The following is a 19,400-nucleotide window of genomic DNA, read 5'->3' as shown; positions in this document are numbered from 1 at the left end:
GACGCTGCTGGCCCTTACTCAATGTTTGACCAGAGTAGAGCCAGTGGGCAGTTCTGGCTGTGTATTTGAAATGGGTTGCATTTGCCTTTGTATCAGAGATAAGCCAGGTGGCCACAAATCTGTTTCTTCTTCCTAGGCACATGGCTAAATTGTATTTCCAAGCCCCCTTGCATCTGTGTGGGCCTTGTGACTAAGTTCTCACCAGTGAATGCAAGGGCAGATTGCTGGGTCATTTCAAGGCCAAGGCAGCTGAGAGCAGTTATGCTTCATCCAGTTCACTTTGCCCCTTCCACAACAACCTTGGAGGCTATGTGATGTGGGTAGCAGCATTCCCAAGATGGAAGAGGCTTGGTTTCCTGAGTCAGTGCTGGTGGAGAGCTGCCAAGGGAGCTGCCCAACCAGAACATCTCTGCATTTGACTTTGCACGAGTGATAAATACAACTGATTGTTGAGTCACGCCATGGATACGTGGGATTGCTTGTTATAGTAGCTAATGTTAAGCGCCCTAATACAGGCATCCCGTGTCCATTCCCTCACTCCTTTTTCTGAAAGAAACAGCATCATTTTCAGTCCATATGCTCCAGAGGATTTACAATTGTCTCTCAGTATCCATGGGGGATTTGTTCCAGGACCCCTACAAATGCCAAAATCCGTGGGTGCTGAAGTCCCTGATATAACCCGGTGTAGTATTTGCACATAACCTACGCACATCCTCCCATATACTTTAAATCATTTCTAGATTATTTATAATACCTAACACAATGCCTACACATCACTTCATTTGTGTGGATTTATCCTAGTACTTGTTGCGTGGCAAATTCAAGTTTTGCTTTTTGAACCTTTGTAGAATATATATATATTTTTATACTTGTGTGAAGTTTATTGATATGTTACACTTGGTGGCAGACTCCTCCCTGAACGTTTGTTGACCCAAACAGCGTCATTTCTGGATCGGTTTTAAGTTGCTGCTTTGCGAACTTTGTGAGCAGGAGTCACAGTTATCTCCCAAGCAATACTGTAACTTCCAAAGGGAGCACATTTGTCACCAGATCCTGAACTTTTTAAAGCTACACCTTCTACTAAGAAAGCAACAGAAAGAAAAACAAGGCTTTCTGGCCTGGGGACATCTTGTCCATTTGTAGCAAGACAAGCATTCTGGGGACTTAAGGTATGTTTCTGGAATTTCTCGTCTGCAGGAACAGCAATGGGCACTTATACTGCAGCATAACTCTTCAAGACTTCTGACTTTGAAACAACAGCATGTCCAGAAAGAGGTTTCCATTCCTGTGCTTTCTGAGCATTTGAGCCTACTAAGATAAAAGGTGGGGCACTGGTCTTACTATCTTTGATCATCTTGTAAGTTGGAGAAGTGACTTTTGGTGGATGCTGCAGAAACTGTGGATCCTTAGGATTAGATACAGAGTTGCTTGGGGAAAAGGCCCAGCTGCAGGTGGCAGTGATGGGTGACTTTGTTGATTCTTATGAGTTACACAATAAGGGGTCCACATGTTAGAATATCGTGGTGGTTGTCCTGCTTCACTTGCTGCCATTGCTAATATCTGAGAAGCAAACCGAGCTGTGTCAGCTGGTGAAACAGCTGTTGGAGATGGTTATGAGGGTGGGGTAGTAGTCTTGGGGTGGCTGGTTTGGAAGAAAGACCACGAACTGCTTCAGTTTGCTCAATGCCTAGCTCAGCATAAATGGATGGAAACTAGGTGGTTTTGTCACTATATCCTGTTCCGGTTACATTGTCCTTGTCTTTGTAGATTTTTCCGTCTGTGTAGGTACTTTAGATTCTGTTCCCTCTGACCACTTCATCCAGAGAAGTAGTCCCTTCTCTATTCATAATAAGTTCTTTAAAATAAACTGCTGCAAACTGGGTCATGTTCGATGTGTTGGTTTTGAGAATGGCTCTGCTAATTTCCCTGAGCAGAGTCTTGAGGCCATAGGGTATGGCAAGTCTGGGCTTTGAAGAAATTATTTTGGCAGGATATCTGTAATTCAGCTTCTTTCCAGCTGTGCTCTTAAGAGCTTCCTTGTTGCCTCCTTGCTGGAATATTTTTTAAACAAATATTTTAGATCTGCAGTTGATTGAATCCATGTATGCAGAACCGCGGATTTGGAGGGCTGACTGTATGAGTACTATGAGCCTGGCCAATCAGAGCATTGCATGTCCCCCACCCTTAGCCACAGAGATTGGCTTAGCAATGGGCATTTGAGCCAAGCAGGGCCTTTGGGGAAGGCCCTGTTCTACTGGCTTTGAAGCTATGACGAAGAATGCAGCTGCTGAGCACTACCACGTGAAGAGAGCCTGCCTGAGGGTGGCCACAGAAGAGAACAGACAAGAGACAGAAAGTGAGATTGGGATAATCTGCTGGCATTGTATAAGCCCCTAGGTTCAATCACACTGGAAGCCAGATCTACCCTGGATATTTCAGTCACCAGAGCAAATAAATTCTCTCTTACTTTCGATTAAGTCATTTTGGGTTTTTTTTTTCTTTTGTCACTTGTTGCCAAAAGGGTATTAACTTACATAGTCAGTAAAGATGAGGAAGGTTTGAATAAAAACAAAACGAAAGTAGCTGCAGGTTCAATGACATGCTCAGTATCATGAGCTCCTTTTGGAGCCAACTTTCTATTTTTTATAAGTCATCAATTTTCATCCACCAAATTTCAGAATGAGTGAATGAATAAAGGCCATGAAGGCCAGTGCCTTGAGGAGCGTGAGCTATGCTTCAGCCAAAATACAAGAGTAGCTGAAAGGTCTTTGGGGTACAACATCACCTGATCTACAGTTACATGTCATTTTCTATATAATATTTGAAAACATGAAGTATTAGAAGAAATTATTATAACTCTAACTTACATAATGAGTATGTATCACAGTATAGGATGTACAAATAAATGCAATACTCATAAAGTACTTGATGGAGTTCTTTGACAATCAGCAGTGGTCTAGCTTGAATTCTTCCTGAACGCTGAGGCTCAATTATCATTGCAGGAATCATTGTGCTACTATAGTTAGGCTCAGTTTGGAAGCTTTAGTAATTGTTAAGAGAAGAAAAACAACCTTCATAAAACAGAAAATAGTATGTGCATTTCAATATTGAGTTTTCCTTGGTTCATACAAATTGGCATCCTTCTTTACTCAGCCAAATTCAGAATGAATGATTGAATGAATAAATGAATGAATAACAAAGTTACATAATTTACAACTGAAAATCCAATTCTAGTTGGTTGAACAATAAGAGAGTAATAGCCCCATAAAGTTGAGAAGTCCAGAAGACCAGAAGTCAGATCCAGATAGTGAGATGAGGTCCTCCAAGACCCTCAGATTTTCTTCATGGAGCAGCGTCTTCATCTGCAGGCTTCACATAGTCCTGGCAGACCAGCTTATCTTTAGCAGCAACAAGATGGCTGCAGAGTTCCAGGCTGTAACATCATTGCAGTACATTCTCCAGGTTTAGAGAGAGGGTCTTCTTGCGTTAGTTTTTGCAGAGGATGAGAAATCTTTCCTTGCTGGAAGGATTCAGTGATGCCCCCTCATCCCTTCATGTGTCACTGGCCAATCCCTAGAGCCAGAGGGTAGGGAGATACTGGTTGGCTAAAGCTGATCAGGGCCTACACATTGTTGGGGGTTTCAACCTCACCTAAATCACATGGTTAGGTAGGGAGGAGGGATGGTTTCCCAAAGGAAACATAGGGAGATTGTTCCCAGGAAGAGGGTGAATCAATGATGGGCAGCAGATAACAGATGTCTTCTACAAACAGGAAGTGCATTTGCTGCAGTAACCTTGAATATATTTTGATAGCAGCTGTTTGAAGAGCCATTTGTTTCATTTTGATACATTGAATGGTCTCTAAAGGCCATAGAAAATCTGCAGTAAATGTTATTGAAAGGAAGGAAGGTAAAGAAAGAGAGACTGTTGGTAAAAGTAACACTAGTTTCACTAGCAAGTTCTCATATTTCAGTGGCTTAACAACAGAAGTTTAATTCTGTTCTCCTCTCACGTGCTGGTCTGTCAGGTTTTTCACACTCTGATTCTGAGACACGGGTTTCTTCTGTCTTGTGCCTCAGCCAAAAGCTCCATAATATTTCACTTTCCAGGCCATAGATGGGGAAAAAGAGGGGAACATAACCTTTAGGAGGTTTTGGGAGGCCATACATAGCAGTGATACACATCACTTCTGCTTACCTTCTACTGGGCAGAACCCAGTCACCTACTTGTGACTTAACTGCAGGGGAAACTGGGAAATGCAGTCCAGCTGAGTGTTCAGGAAAACAAAAACAAAAACAAAAATACAATCTATGAGAAAGGAACACAATCAGCCAGGTACAGTGGCTCATGCCTGTAATCTCAGCAATTTGGGAGGCTGAGGAGGGCAGATCACCTGATGTTGGAAGTTCAAGACCAGCCTGGCTAACATGGTCAAACCCTGTCTCTATTAAAAATACAGAATTAGCTGGGCATGGTGGCATGCGCCTATAATCCCAGCTACTCAGGAGGCTGAGGCAGGAGAATCACTTGAACCTGGGAGGCTGAAGTTGCAGTGAGCAGGGATCGAGCAACTGCACAGAGTGAGACTCTGTGTCAAAAAAATGAATAAATAAAATTAAAAAAAGAAAAAGAAAGGAACGCAATTAAAGAAATTCCATTCCCCTGGTGCATTTGCTGGCAAAGAAAATATTTTTCTAAATCGAAATGTATTACTAAGACAATAGGTGAGAATAGCTGCAGATTACATTGCACAAGTGTGTTAACACTATTTAAAACTTAAAAAAAGGCCAGGTACAGTGGCTCATGCCTGTAATCCCAGCACTTTGGGAAGCCAAGGCAAGTGGATCACTTGAGGCCAGGAGTTCGAGTCCAGCCTGGCCAACATAGTGAAATCTCGTCTCCACTAAAAAAAACAAAAATTTGCCGGGCATGGTGGCGCAAACCTGTAATCCCAGGGCTGCAGTGAGCTGAGATTACTCCACTGCATTCTGTCCTGGGTGACAGAGTAAGACTCTGTCTCAAAAACAAACAAACAAAATACTTAAAAGAAATCTGTATGGAACTGACATAGACATACACAAATGGCAATTTCACGTAGTTTGACTTAACAATTTGACATAAAATCTAGGAAATGGTGAAGCTGAAAACACACTGTGAACATCTCCTATTGAACCTCTGGGTTCTTTATTTTGGAAAAACTTTCTGAGGTCTAATTTACATATGAGAAAATCCTGGCATTTTAGGTGTATAGTTTGATAGGTTTTGACAATCTTACTCAAGCTTTGATAGGGAAAATGAACAGGGAAGAAAGTCTTTACTACCACTATACAAAAGGGGTTGTTGAAGGAATGCCTGGAAACATCTCTAAAACAATTTCTCTTTCTTTGAGCTAATTAACAGTGAAAAAAGAATTTTGTCCAAGTCAGATTATTGCTTCAGTTTGCTTAACCAGGACAGATGTGACTTCAGCCTTTGAATAGAATGAATATACATAACAGGTTTCTGATAAACCACATTTGCAGTGGTCAAGAGTCTGGGCTTTGGCATCATGTTGATCTGGGTTGGGTTCTTTCTCTGTCACTTGGGCATTCTGAGGTTCAGTTTTCTCTTCTGCAAAATGGGACTGGTAGCATGCTAGCACTTGACAGGGTTCATATAAAGATAAAAAGAGATAGTACATGAAAACAGTACAATGACTAGCTCATAGTAAGTGTTCAGTGCACATTAGCTGCTGTTATTATTATCACCCATTAGAAAAATAGCCATTCTTTAAGAAACTCTTGTTTTGTACAGTATATGCCACTGAAAGGCTCCTGAAGACATCATGCTCAGCTTGACTTCCTCATTTTTTTAATTCATCATCTCATTATTTTTTATAAGATATTTTGAATTCCCTGTGGAAGCAAGAACCATAGTAACAAGCTTTCAGCGTCATTTTGCTTTTGAGATAATCATTAATGGAGTTATTTTGATACTTTTTTTTTAAACAAGACAGCCTTGAGCTGTAACTACAAATGCCTTTTCAAAATCCCCTGATTTATTTTTCTGTTCATCTGAACTCTTGTATCGTCATTTTCAGATGTTCTTGATGAATGGATAATGTTGTCTTTAGATGTTCTCAACCATCCTGGGCACATTAAAACCCACCCGATGGCTCTCATCAAGTGGAAAAGAAGATGGGGAAATCCGAGCAAAAAGATATTGCAGACTCGTCTTCCTGAGACACGTGTACCTGCTAAGGGAGTACCATTAAGGAAATCTACAAAGTCAGCCTCTGATTATCAAGGTTCTTCCTTAAGGAGAAAAGGAAAAAAGCAAAAGCAAAATAACACATTTACTTCAAAGAACTCCTGTCTGATTGAGCGAAGGAAAAGTAGCCTCATTGCTTTGATCCTTTCACTGAGCAAAACAACATGAAAAGCGAAAACAAGGCTCAAAATATGGGCTTTTGTTGAGCGCATCATTAGGAGTGTTTACTGGCCGCTGCAAACACACATCCCAGCTCCGGAGCACGCGGTAAGGTTTGCTCAATGACAGCATGAGAGCAAGCCTCACTAGCTTCCCCAGGGAAGGCAGGGCGGTTGATTCTAAGTCTCAGTCCTTTCCAAGAGAGGGAGGAGGGACCTTAAGTTTCAAACCTTCTTGGCTCCTGGTGAGTTCAGGCTTTAGAAATACACCTGGATTTTTATTTAAGGCCTTGGTTTGTTTACCCTTGATAAACACTGTCCAATTCTTTTCTTCCCTTTGAAGAGAAAAGCTCTTGAATAAGCTGATGAAAAAGGCTTTTTGCATATCAGCTTTTTCAAAACAATGCTGTAATAAGTGCAAACAAATCAGGATACGATGAATTATATTTCCTCTTTAAAACACAGAGTTTAATGAATTTAAGATGATGGGGAAGTGTTTTTGTGAAAGTGCTCTTCAAATCCAGAATACTGGGAGGTAGTTAGTACACTAAAAGTATAGACTGAATTTGCCTTCCTATACTTCAGGACAGTATTTCTCAACTGGTGTGTGTGGCGTCAGTCCTTCAGAGGTGACCTGTCACATTTTGATGAATGCATAAAGTTAATTTATTTTACAGTGAGGAAACTCCCAACATAGCACTGAGCAGACAGAATGTGATGCTGAGTGGCACTGTCACCATCTGCTATAAGGAGGTAAAAGGCATAATTTAATAGTAAGCTGTCACCAAAGAAAGATTTCATAATTTGGGAAATGTGCGAACACTTTGCTTCGTGAGCACATAAGAGAGTGTGGCCAGGTAGGAAGCAGGCCCATACAGCAGCTTTGCTGGGAACTCCACGAAGGTGGAAGCCCAGGGTTTCTCCTAGCACTTGGAGCCCATTGCCCCACATGGGGCTAGACAACAACAAATCGTTGTTTCATAAATGAGTGAATGAATGAATGAACCTGTCACATACTGGCAAAGGGTGACCAAGGGGCTAGACTCTGGATGAAATCTGTCAAACTAGACCAGAAAATCAAAGGCTAAGAACCTTTGTTTTGAACGGGAGAAAACCCTGTCTTTTCGACAGTCTTTTCTTATGTTGTATGTATTTTCTTGCTTTGCCTCCCATCCTGGCCTGGAAGCTCACTGAGGGCAGAGTGCTTGTCTTAACTCTTCTCTTTTTTTGAGATAGAGTCTTGCTCTGTTGCCCAGGGTGGAGTGCAGAGGTGCAATCTCGGCTCACTGCAACCTCTGCCTCCCAGGTTGAAGCGATTCTCCTGCCTCAGCCTCCCATGTAGCTGGGATTACAGACATGTGCCATCATGCCCAGCTAATTTTTGTATTGTAGCAGAGACAAGGTTTCACCATGTTGGTCAGGCTGCTCTCGAACTCCTGACCTCAGGTGATCCACCTGCCTCGGCCTCAAAAACTGCTGGGATTACAGGCATGAGACACTGCGCCCAGCTACTTGTCTTAACTCTTTTCGTCTTTTCTCTTCTTTTAGAGGGCCTTGTGCATGGCATGAGATGCTAAATGATGCTGAACCCATGAAAGAATCCAGACTGTCGTCTTCATCACCATCATTATCACCATCATATTCACCCTTGTCATCATTTTTCTCATTTTCCTTCATCATCAACCTTCATTATCTTCGTCATCTTTTTCTTCCCCTTTGTTGATTTCATTTTCCCTCAGGATAGTGTTGTGCTGATTTCTAAGTGCTTTCACGGGTATGATTCTGTGGCGGTATACACTTGTGCTCTCCGGCTGACCTGGTTAGGATTTTCCTTGTGGTCAGCATCAGCATCAGCCCCTCTTCTTGGGCACCTGCTACTGGTTCTGCTTGTTCTCCTGATTCTCCAGGCACATCTTTAGGAATAGACAACTTTAGGTGCAGTGAGGAAACATAAGCTAGTATTTATTATAGTAAAAGAGAAATTTGTTAAATCACTACGGAAAAAATCAATAATTCAAACAAAGGAAAAGGGACTAAAAGCAAAGTTGCATTGCTTTCAGTAATGTAAAGTACTCTGCTTTGACCCTGTTTTGGCCAGTGTTCTTAGTGAAGAATGTGCCAGTTCTTAAATATCACATGACTTCCTTATTAGTCTTAACAAAATAACAAAGAACTGTGCATATGAGAACGGTTAGAGCTGCTTTTTCATCCTAGTGATATCAATACAAATAAAGAGATATTTTGCTGCAACAGGTCCTGGCTTCAAAAAGAGCCATAAATGCCTGTTTGTTTGTTTTTTTTTTCGAATCATTTCTGACTCTTGGTTTTCAGAGCATTTGATCTCTCTTCTTTCTCTCTCTGGCATCCTCTGTCACAAGCATGAAGTGGAGATTCATGGAGCCCTCGAGCCAGTTCTTTGGTTTTCAGGTAACTCTTTTAGATAAACTTGAATGAAGAAATTCATATAACTTGACAATTTACTCATTTAAAGAGACAGAGCTAATTTGAGACTTGTCTGAAATGAACAATGTTTGGGGCCTTTTAAAAGAAAAATCATCCCAGAACCACACCCTACCACCACCACCATGTGGACTTCTGCTATTTGAATTATGATATTACTTAAATGCATATTGCAGAAAAGTGGATATAAACTTCTTATGTTTATAGTTCTTATAAAACCATAAAACAGAAAACTAATTTATAGGTTAAAGTCAAACAATAAAACAAATGCAATTAAAGTTAACTGCATTAACTTTAGAAAGATACGGTTTGTGAAAGATATGGTTTTTTGGAAGTCAACCACTGCTTGAAACAAGATGCTGGCCATCTTAGCTTTTTGTGAACTCCTTTGGTACAAATGCAGTATGTTAGAGTTATGGCCAACTCAGTTCTTCACTCACTAGCCTTTGACAAAGTAGTACCATTGGCACCAACATAAAGTAAACAGAAATGCAAACTTGGGCTTTGCCTTGTGTAGGTTGGCCATCCAGGTGGTACAGAATATGCTTACATCAATTTATTTTATCATCAACATGAAAACGTCAAATTAAAAACTCTCCTTAGAGAGCTCACAGGTACCTGTAAACTTATCCAAGTAACATAGTAAATATGGATTTAGAGTTAAACCATTGAACTCAAGCTTATAATGAAAATGTTTTGATTATAACACAGTGACCTTTACATGTTGTAAGGATGATTTTGTACTTTTTTCTAAGGAGTCCATTTAACTTAGTTATAATTTACCAAATGAAATGGGTGTTTCAACAGGAATATAAAAGGCTTTGAAGGAATTAAAAATCTCTTTTCCCTTTTTTTCTTCTGTACAATCAGTATGGCCTTAGTTACACTGCAGTAACAAATAACCCTCGAATCCTAGTGTCTTAACCTAACAAAAGTATATTTCTCCACTGCTGGTTGGGATGGGGCCTCTGCTCCTGTGGTCACCTGAGGACTGACTCAAGCTGATGGAAGCCTTGACATGTGCTCCCACCATCTCCCTGGCAAGTGAAGAAGGTGTGATGACTCATGGCTTGGCTCTCTGAAGTTCAACCTTCTATACACAAACCATCGGTCACAGACAGTTATATGGCCACCCTAATTTCAAAAGAGAGAAGTACGATCCCACCATGTGCTCACAGAGGGGAGAACTGTAAGTATTTGTGAACAGCCCAAGTGCCTACCAGCCATTCCTTAATCCTCCCTCACTTGGTACAATAGCAGGACTCTCAGGGAAAGGTACTGCCTCCGATGTCTCTGTTGGGTTGTCTGCCTGCCTTATCTCTCTAAAAATACTCCTGCCATCTTAGACAGCAAATGGGTAATACAAAATAAGAAGTTATATTTATTACTTTTAGAAAACAAAAGGAAGAAGTATGTAGTTGAGCAAAGGTTGAATAAAAATCGCAAATTTTGTGTTTAGAGGTAATTAATAAAAATAATATCATTTTCCTTCCTGGAGTAAAACTCATCTGAAACGGCTCTGATAGCAAAAAGGTTAGCTTTGGAATTTGAATCCCATGGGGGATATTGGTTAGCAAACAGGGCCCCCAAAGCTTTTAGGGGTATTTGGTAATTATTACTCTTTTGGTGACTGTAGTTATTGAGGAAAAAAACCTATGAGTATCTTGTATTTTCACTTCTATATTTTAAGTGGCAGTGGGATCAAGGATAATTGTGCATGTAGTTTGTATTTAAATAAGGCATGTGAGTGGAAATATCACTGAATTTGCCTCTCAGAAATCAGTCCTCAATCGTGATGTTGAAATGTGCATTAAAAGTACCTCATGCTATGATAATTAAATGTTATGTTTTCCAGAGATGCTAAATGACATCTCCTGAGGGTCTCAATATTTGCAAGTACCTCTATTTTATATGACAGAACTTTAAAAAATGAGCAATAGTAACTTTTATAAATTGAGGATTTAAAATGAAAATTAGACATGCCCATTCTCTCAAGATATTTTATTCTACTATATGACCAATGATAAATCTTTAAGTCTCTGGATATAGTACATAAAAACTGGAAATGTTTTCCTTTCACCAATAGATTGCACCAAATATGCTACTTTTTCGCTTTCACTTGGCCATTATGTTTTTAAAAAGTCAAAGTGACTTCTTTTGTGATAGGTAGTATAAATTTAGATAGAAAACAATTATTGTCTTTGATGTCTATTAAAAAAGTAAAGCATGTTCACTGTAGGAAAATCAGGCAGTACTGAAGAATATAAAGAACCAAACCAAATAAAGCAGAGGTTAAAAAATAATAACTAGTAATAATCTTACTACCTAAGAGCAATCACTTAACGTAGTGTTTTTCTTACCAGTCTTTTAAAAAATGTGTGTGTGTGTGTGTGTGTGTCTGTGTGTGTACAGTTGGGATCATATGTAGGGAATTTCATTTTCTACATTTTTCTTTTAACATTAGAATGTTTTGGGTGGTGGTGGTGATAGGAATGTACCAGGCCCTGTTTTATAACCTTTTTCTTAGAATTATGCAACTTCTTCCCAAATTTCAGAAGACTGTTCTTCTTGGGATAAAAGCAATAACAACCCTTACCCACAAGGACGTGCCCCATGGGATGCTATTGGAAGCAAGTATCATAAATCCTGACTCAAATTAAACAATAAGGAAATTTATTATTCCACGTTATTAGGCATCCAGAGGTAATTCAGGCTTCAGCGGTTGCTTGATATAGTGGCACAATATCTTCAAGGACCAAGGTTCTTCCCATATTGCCTCTCTGCTGTCCACCCAATTGGCTTTGTCCCTGGGTTGATGGCAGCGATTAGGCCAATGGGCTTCCTTATGGATGCCTAGAGGGAAACAGAAAGGTATCTCCCTCAAGTACAGCATGAAAGTCCTCCTGTCACTTGGGGGTCCCATTGGTCCAGTTTAGGTTACATTCCTGCCTGGGCACCATTAGCAGTTGTCTTGTGCAGTGCTTAAACCTGGGATCCAGAAGGACTGGCCTCAATCTATTGGAACCCTCCCTGGAGCTGAGGGTGGTGCCATCTTTTCCTGCATCACAAAGCTGTATGGGGAAGGGCTGACTACCTCCACAAAGTTGGAATTCTTTTGGTGGGAATGGATGTGATGCTGAATGGGTATCCAACATCATCCAGTAAAAGGGCCCCTTATGATGTCTCTCTTGCCTACCCTCTCCACTTCTCCAGTCTCACCTTGCACTGTGGTCCCCCACCTCTTTGGCTCCAGCTTCTACAGGTCATGTTCTCAACCGCTGGGCCTCTTGTCCATTCTGCTCCCTCTTCCTGGGATGCTCTTGCCTCCTCTCCTCTCATTTCCTACCCATCTTTCAAATGTCAGCTGAGCTCCTCTGTCCACTGATGAGGTCAAATCTCTTATTATTCCTCTTCGTTTCTGGCACTTGGTAGTTCAGTCTTAATACTTAATACTTAATTGTGTCTTTCTTGACTAAGGTTTCTTTGTTTTCCACTAATTCTAGCCTCCCGTAGGGTGGAAATTACCTCACCATTTTATTTCCTGTGCCTAACACAGTGCCTGAAATACGTAAGGTGCACAACAAATAACTTGTGAATAAAATATGACTGAAATTAATTTTAAGCAGAAGTTAGCCACCAGCATATAAAGATGAAATTTAATGTTCAAAATCTAAATTTAGTATTTACCCTTGTTTTTTTCAAGTATTATCCTATAGGGGAACAGGGATGGCATTTCAAAGCTGACTCTACTAGGGAGGCCCTGAGAATGTGGAGGCCAGGGGAGAAGAGTATGTGGTAATTGTCAGTTTGCCATACCATGTGGTTAAGTGGTAACTTACCGCCCTATTGTGCCAGATCTCATGGGATTGATTGCTTGTTTATAAGGACAAATAATAGCCTGGTGCCCCCCCCTTTTCTTATTTTGTCACCTTAAGAAGGTGAATCCCCTTTTTATCAGTGAGAAAAGGATAATTTTGGATGCGAATTATGATGAGAAATGAGAATACAGTCAAGGTGTGAAGTTTCTCCTGGGTAATATTTTTGTTTCATTTAATGAGAAAATAGAGACATTCTGTTAAGAAATCAAATAGTTTATATATTTTAAACTTTCCATATTTTGAAGATTTATTGAAGAATATTATTAAAAATGCTAATAACTCATGAGGCTTCACAGAATTGATATTAAACTTCTACCTATAAAGATACTAATACAGGCCAGGCACAGTGGCTCACGCCTTTAATCCCAGCACTTTGGGAGGCTGAGGTAGGCAGATCACTTAAGGTAAGGAGTTCGAGACCAGCCTGGCCAACATGGTGAAACCTCATCTCTATTAAAAATACAAAAATTAGCCAGATGTGGTGGCACGTGCCTGTAATCCCAGATACTTGGGAGACTGAGGCAGGAGAATCACTTGAACCTGGGAGGCAGAGGTTGCAGTGAGCTGATTGCGCCACTGCACTCCAGCCTGTGTGACAAGACTCCGTCTCAAAAAAAAAAAAAAAAAAAAAAGATACTAATACAAATGGTCATGGAGGGGGAATATAGAGAAGATCAATTTTGTACAGAAAAACCGTTGGTTAGTATTTTCTTTTTTTTTCTTTTGGATTTCTTTTTATTATTATTATTATACTTCAAGTTCTAGGGTACATGTGCACAATGTGCAGGTTTGTTACATATGTATACATGTGCCATGTTGGTGTGCTGCACCCTTTAACTCGTCATTTACAATAGGTATATATTTTCCTATAACCTTAAGTCTAAGGGTGTAGGAAACAGTCTTTGTTTATATTATGTTAATGTCTGCCTACTATCTCATTGTCTGAGCATGCTGTGTCTAACCTGAAATTGACATTTCATTCTCCCCACCTCTTGCTACTATGAATAATGCTTAGGTGACCATCTCACACATAAATCTTGGCATAAATCCTCATTCCAGGTTATGTCCTCCAGACAGATTTCCAGAAATAGAATTACTAGGATGTCCACTTTTAACGTCCAGCTTCAAAAGCCTTCTATGCATTCAATATTTGAAAAATGTGTTGGCTTACCGTGATTCTGAAATTGGGGAAGACTAGGCAGAGGAAATGAGGTGTCCAGCCCAGGGCATTGCACTGGCTCGCCCGCGATAAGGGGCACTCTGCAGGTGTGCCAGGGATGGGGGCATTGTGATCTGCCCAGACATTCAGATTGTCAGAGAGATGGCTGCATTCTTGGGCAAGTTTCTTGCTCAGACCCCAGAGTGTGAGAACTCTGAGGGGAACCCAGGTGAAGTCCATGTCAGCAGCTCACCTTTAAATATTAGACTTGGAATGTGATCAATCAGCAAGCCACAAGGGAGGAAGTATAAATAAAACATGTGCCTTGCAAAGAGGGCAAAGCTGCAATTTGCCAAGTGCACTATAATTGCTTCTGGTTAATTATCTCAGTGGTGAGCTGGGAGCACCAAAGGCAAACACTTACATCCACATTGTGGATAAAAATAATGCCACTTCTTGGATGATCCTAATTTCGGCTGTCAAGATGTAGACAGTGCACATCCAGTTCCTTTGGATAGTAAGAGATGGATAATGACTTCAGATAGCTCCAGTTTTAGGATCATCAATTTTTATCATCATTATAATTACTTATAATAATAAAGTAATATAATTATTAATAATAACCACTAATAATTACAATAATACTTACTGAATGCAGTCATTGGGCTAAGCACCTCCCATGCATTAGCACACTGGATGCCCACAATGACCCTGAGAGGCAGTATTACTTTCGTGATTTTCTTTTTGTTTTTTTGTGTTTTGTTGAGATGGAGTCTCACTCTGTCACCCAGGCTGGAGTGCAGTGGTGCGATCTTGGCTCACTGCAACCTCCACCTCCTGAGTTCAAGCAATTCTCCTGCCTCAGCCTCCTGAGTGGCTGGGATTACAGGAGTCTGTGCCACCATACCCAGCTAATTTTTGTATTTTTAGTAGAGATGGAGTTTCACCATGTTGGCCAGGCTGGTCTCGAACTCCTGACCTCAAGTGATCTGCTCACTTCGACCTCCCAAAGTGCTGGGATTACAGCTGTGAGCCACTGTGCCCGGCTGTACTTTCATGATTTTCAGATTTGGGAACTGAAGCTTAGAGAGATTAAGTGACTTGTCCAAGGTCACACAGCTGATACAGATTCCCAGTTGTTATGTTAGGATCCAGAGATTTCTCTTAGCCACTGTAGCAGACACTGCTGGTGCCCCATCTAGATAGCAGATCTAGGAAGGACCCCTTTTACCATTCAGTGTGCCCATCCCCCAACTGCTAGAGGTGTTGCTGTTAATAGCTCACACCTGAAACCTTTTCTGTTGCCCTTCAGAGATTAGAGCAACTTTACCTGGGAGTGCCTAGGGGTAACTGTCAACCTCTATCCTGGAGCAGCACATAGCTAATAAACAGATGGTGCAGAAGCATAAAAGCCCAGCTCCCTTGTTTAAGGTGGCTCAAGTTCTGTGACACAGTGTGGTTCTAGAGCTCCCTGCAGGATCACACTGTGGCCTCATGTCACCTAAACTACATCCTTGCCTAATTTCTTTTTCCCTAGCCTACTTTCCCCCTCCCATGCCATTTCCCCTAAGATAACTCCCTTAGTAAGTGACAAATCCCCTCTCCTGCTCTACTTCTAGGGAGCCTGACTGAAGATAACCACTATGCCAAGTTAATTTCTGGTATGTTGTCTGATTTGCTGAAGGAATCCTTCCCACTGAAGCAGTGTTGCCTTGTCTCTATGACTTTGGATACACTTTAGAGCCTTATGTGCCTCTCTGCAAGATGAGAGAGCTAGATTGGATGGTCTTTAGGCTTCTAGTCCTGGAAGCTGCTGAAGTTTCCACTCTCTAAAGTCCATAGTTTTGTGGCTGTGCCAAAAAAGGGACATTTGGCTTGGTAGTGTGCCTCTGGTAGGAAGGCCCCCAGGGAGTGTGAACTTACTTTTCTCCTCTCTCTCCATCCCTGCTACAGGGGATTCCTTAAGGGACTGGAGTCCACTGGAGCTTGTGTTTGTGACTGTATGTGACTCAACGGGCTGGAATATTCCATTAATTCTGAAATGTCTTTAGGAGAAAATGGCATTCCTAAGGTTAGGCAGTGAGGGCAGCATCCTCCAGTTCAGGAAAGTTACTGTTTGGGATGGGATAGGGGTAGGCATTCCATGTCTAGAACAGGTCAGATGAGTGGAGCTAATGGATCTTCAGATTTATTAAGGGGGAGATCACTGGTGACTTTGACAAGAGTGGATTCAATGGAATTCACTCTGACTGGAATGCGTTAAATAGAGAATAATGGCAGTGAGGTCTCACAGTTGGCAGCAGTCCTGGAGACTTTCTGACCATGGTGACTCTCTGATCATGGTAGTGGTTGCATGGCTTTGAGGTCAACAGTTATAATGCAAGTTTCCAGATCAGGCAGTGCTTCCTTATCATAGGAGAGGCAGCAGTCTTTTGGTGGTCCATTTCTGCCATTCTAGAAAACTTAAGGTGGAGTCATTTTCTTCAAGTCTCTGATAATTCTGGAAGCTACCCATCTATTACTTTGAAATAAGCCCCTTCTGCTGAAAGTTGTTAGAGTATATCCTATATTTTACAACTAAACTCTTATGGGCCTACTTTAGATAGTAGAATTGAAGATGCTCTATAAACACAAAACAGTACCCTCAGCATAAGCCTCTGGTTGACTAGGCCAGGCATGGTGGCTCATGCCTGTAATCCCAGCACTTTGGGAGGCCAAGGCAGGCGGATCACAAGGTCAAGAGGTTGAGACCATCTTGGCCAACATGGTGAAACCCCGTCTCTACTAAAAATACAAAAATTAGCTGGGCATGATGGTACGTGCCTGTAGTCCCATCTACTTGGGAGGCTGAGGTAGGAGAATCACTTGAACCCAGGAGATGGAGGTTGCAGTGTGTGGAGATCGCACCACTGCACTCCAGCCTGGCGACAGAGAGAGACTCCATCTCAAAAAAAAAAAAAAAAAAAAGAATATTCCAAGAGCAGCTCTTCTTAAGTACCCACTGTGTGTGTACCAGGCATTGTCTCAAGTCCTCAAATACAGAGTAGCCATGATTGTCCCCACTGCATAGACAAGGAAATTACAGTACAGAGAAGCTGTTTCTTTTTTTAAGGTCACTCACCTGGAAAGCGGCAGAACCAGGTCTTGAACCAGGTCTGTTAGATGGCCAGTCCACTGTGCTGCCTCATTGGGTAGGGACTGCTCTATCCAGGACACAAAATCTGAACAAGTTCCTAATTTCAGAAAAGTGGTTTTTGTGTGTGTGTGTGTGTGTGTGTGTGTGTGCTAAGAAATATCTCTGGGGATAGTTCTCCCTTTTAAAACTTTAGTAAAATTGGAGTAACTTTAGTATATGGAAGGTTAGACATGCTTCTGTTTTGACCATCATATCAAATCACAAAGATTCCTAAATGGTAAGGATTTGAAAGCAAGAGGAGAAGGGCTGTTGGAATCCTGAACTCCCAATGATACAGATAAAAAGAGAGGGTCATTTCAGCAAAAGAGAGAAGGGCTTGGGAGCTGCCATCAAAGGGGCTGAGCTTGGATATACTGAGGGGTGATGTAATGCATCCTCAGATGAGGATTTAAGTCAGAAGCAGAAAAAGAACAAAGGAATTGTGGCTAAGCAAAGAAGTGAGAGATGGAAGGGCAGAAGAGCCTCATCCCTAGGAAGGTACACTATACAAGAGGCCGCTGTCCTAGCACAGAAGCAAGAAGAGTCCAGCAGATCTCAGGACCTGCTGTGGCATTAGTGGGAGAGGAGGAGAGAAGCCAATGGAGAAGCTGTAAGGAAAGGTAAGCAAAATAACGAAACAGAGAGAGACACCAAGAAGAAAGGCATGTGAGATGTGGCTGAGCTTTCATTGGCTCCTCTCAGCCTTTTTTCTGTCAGACAAACATGTGATTCTGACCCATCTGTTTTGGTGCCACAGCCTTTTGCTCCCCAGCTGTCCCTGGATCTGATTGTTATCAGCCTAATCCTAACATGGCCTCGAGGCCCTGTACAGTCCTTGCAGGCAGAACTTCCATGTTGCTCAGCTCTGGACCTTGGGTTTCATTAGCCGCTAATAGCGCAGGGACTTGGGCTAGGGATTATTGAGGCTGGACCAGCCTTACAACCTTGGAAGAGTTACCCAACCTCTCTGAACCTCAGTTTTGCCACTAGTAAAATGAGGATGATGATAGTACCTGTTGAATAGCTTAAATGGGATAATACGCAAGAAAGACCCAGAAAAGGGGTTGGCACACTGAAAATTCTCAATTCAGTAAATGCTAACTCTTATTATCATTCTTTGGCACCTTATACTTTCTCTCTTGTACTCTTATCTGGTGACAGGGAAAATATTAAGACTTGAAGAACCTAGATTCCTCTTTGGCTCCACCACTTACTTGATGTGTGATTTGAGAAAATCCCTAGACCTCTCTAGGCCTCAGTTTTCTCATCTCTACAATGGTTGAACAGATGAAGTGGTTGAAATTAATGAGGTCTGTCCATGACAGGATTGTGTAATTTATATTCCAGCAGGGATATTCCTGGAAGGTGGGAGTTTACCATTCCCTTCCATTCAGGCTGAAGCAGTCTTCAGGTTGGGCTTTGCAGTGACCTAGTTTAGTTTCATAAATCATCCACTGAGGGCCTCTTTGTGCCAGGCATGGGGTCAGAAGCTGAGAGTGAGTGTGCCTGGGAGAGGACAAGCCAAACCCCTGCCTTTGAGTGACGACTCATGTCTAGTGAGAAAATAGGAAGAAATACAAAGCCAGTTACAACCTACTGGGGTGCATGCACAAGTTAGAGGTCAGAAGATGGACTGATTTGATGGCTGTGGGGGTGGGAGAAGGCTTCATGGAGAAAATGAGGGGTGCTCTCTTCCATGTTCATAAAATTAATATATGTTCAGTGGAAGAAATATGCAAAATGTAGAAAAGTGCATAGAAAAAAATCCCACTTTGATGCATGTATGTTCTTCTCCTATGTATGGTATGTGTGAGTACATGTCCAATATCGAAATCTTGGTTTGTATAGTGTGTTGTCACTTGTTTTTCAACTTTAGCAAAGTACCCTGAAAGAGAATAGGAGTCTGTGGAGGCAAGCAGGGAAAGGAGGAGAGATGGAGAGGGCAACATTCCAAGCAGCAGTGACAGCATGAGAAGTAGCAGCTTCAGCTTTCTACTTGAAAGATGGTACATTTCTTTCCTAAACACAGCAGCATAGTGACTGGAAACAGTCACTACTGTTCATATAATGAATATGGAGGTGAAACAGCATATTCACTTCCATGTGTCTTGAGCTTCAAGGCGTAGTCTGTCTAGCAGCAACTGGCTTGCAATTTACTCAGCAATAAAGAAGGACTTAGTTCTGAAAGCAAACAAACCAGAATCCTTCAGTGGCCCCATAGCTCTTCCCAAGGGAGATGAAATGAAGGAGCCTCACTGCAGAAAGGATTTGTGACGCTCCAAGGGCCTGCCACGCACACAGCACATTCTGAGGAAAGGGGC

At 41.6% G+C, this 19,400-nt stretch overlaps 1 pseudogene; it reads right to left on the bottom strand.

Annotated features, from left to right (window-relative positions):
* Window positions 1-958: 958 nt before the first annotated feature.
* The window catches only part of LOC100601328, a 37,692-nt pseudogene continuing 19,250 nt past the window's right edge, over window positions 959-19,400 (bottom strand).

This window comes from Nomascus leucogenys, chromosome 4, assembly GCF_006542625.1.
Source record: "Nomascus leucogenys isolate Asia chromosome 4, Asia_NLE_v1, whole genome shotgun sequence".
Lineage (NCBI taxonomy): Eukaryota > Metazoa > Chordata > Mammalia > Primates > Hylobatidae > Nomascus > Nomascus leucogenys.
The sequence above is the reverse complement of the archived record's forward strand: the minus strand, read 5'-3'. Positions and strand labels throughout refer to the sequence as shown.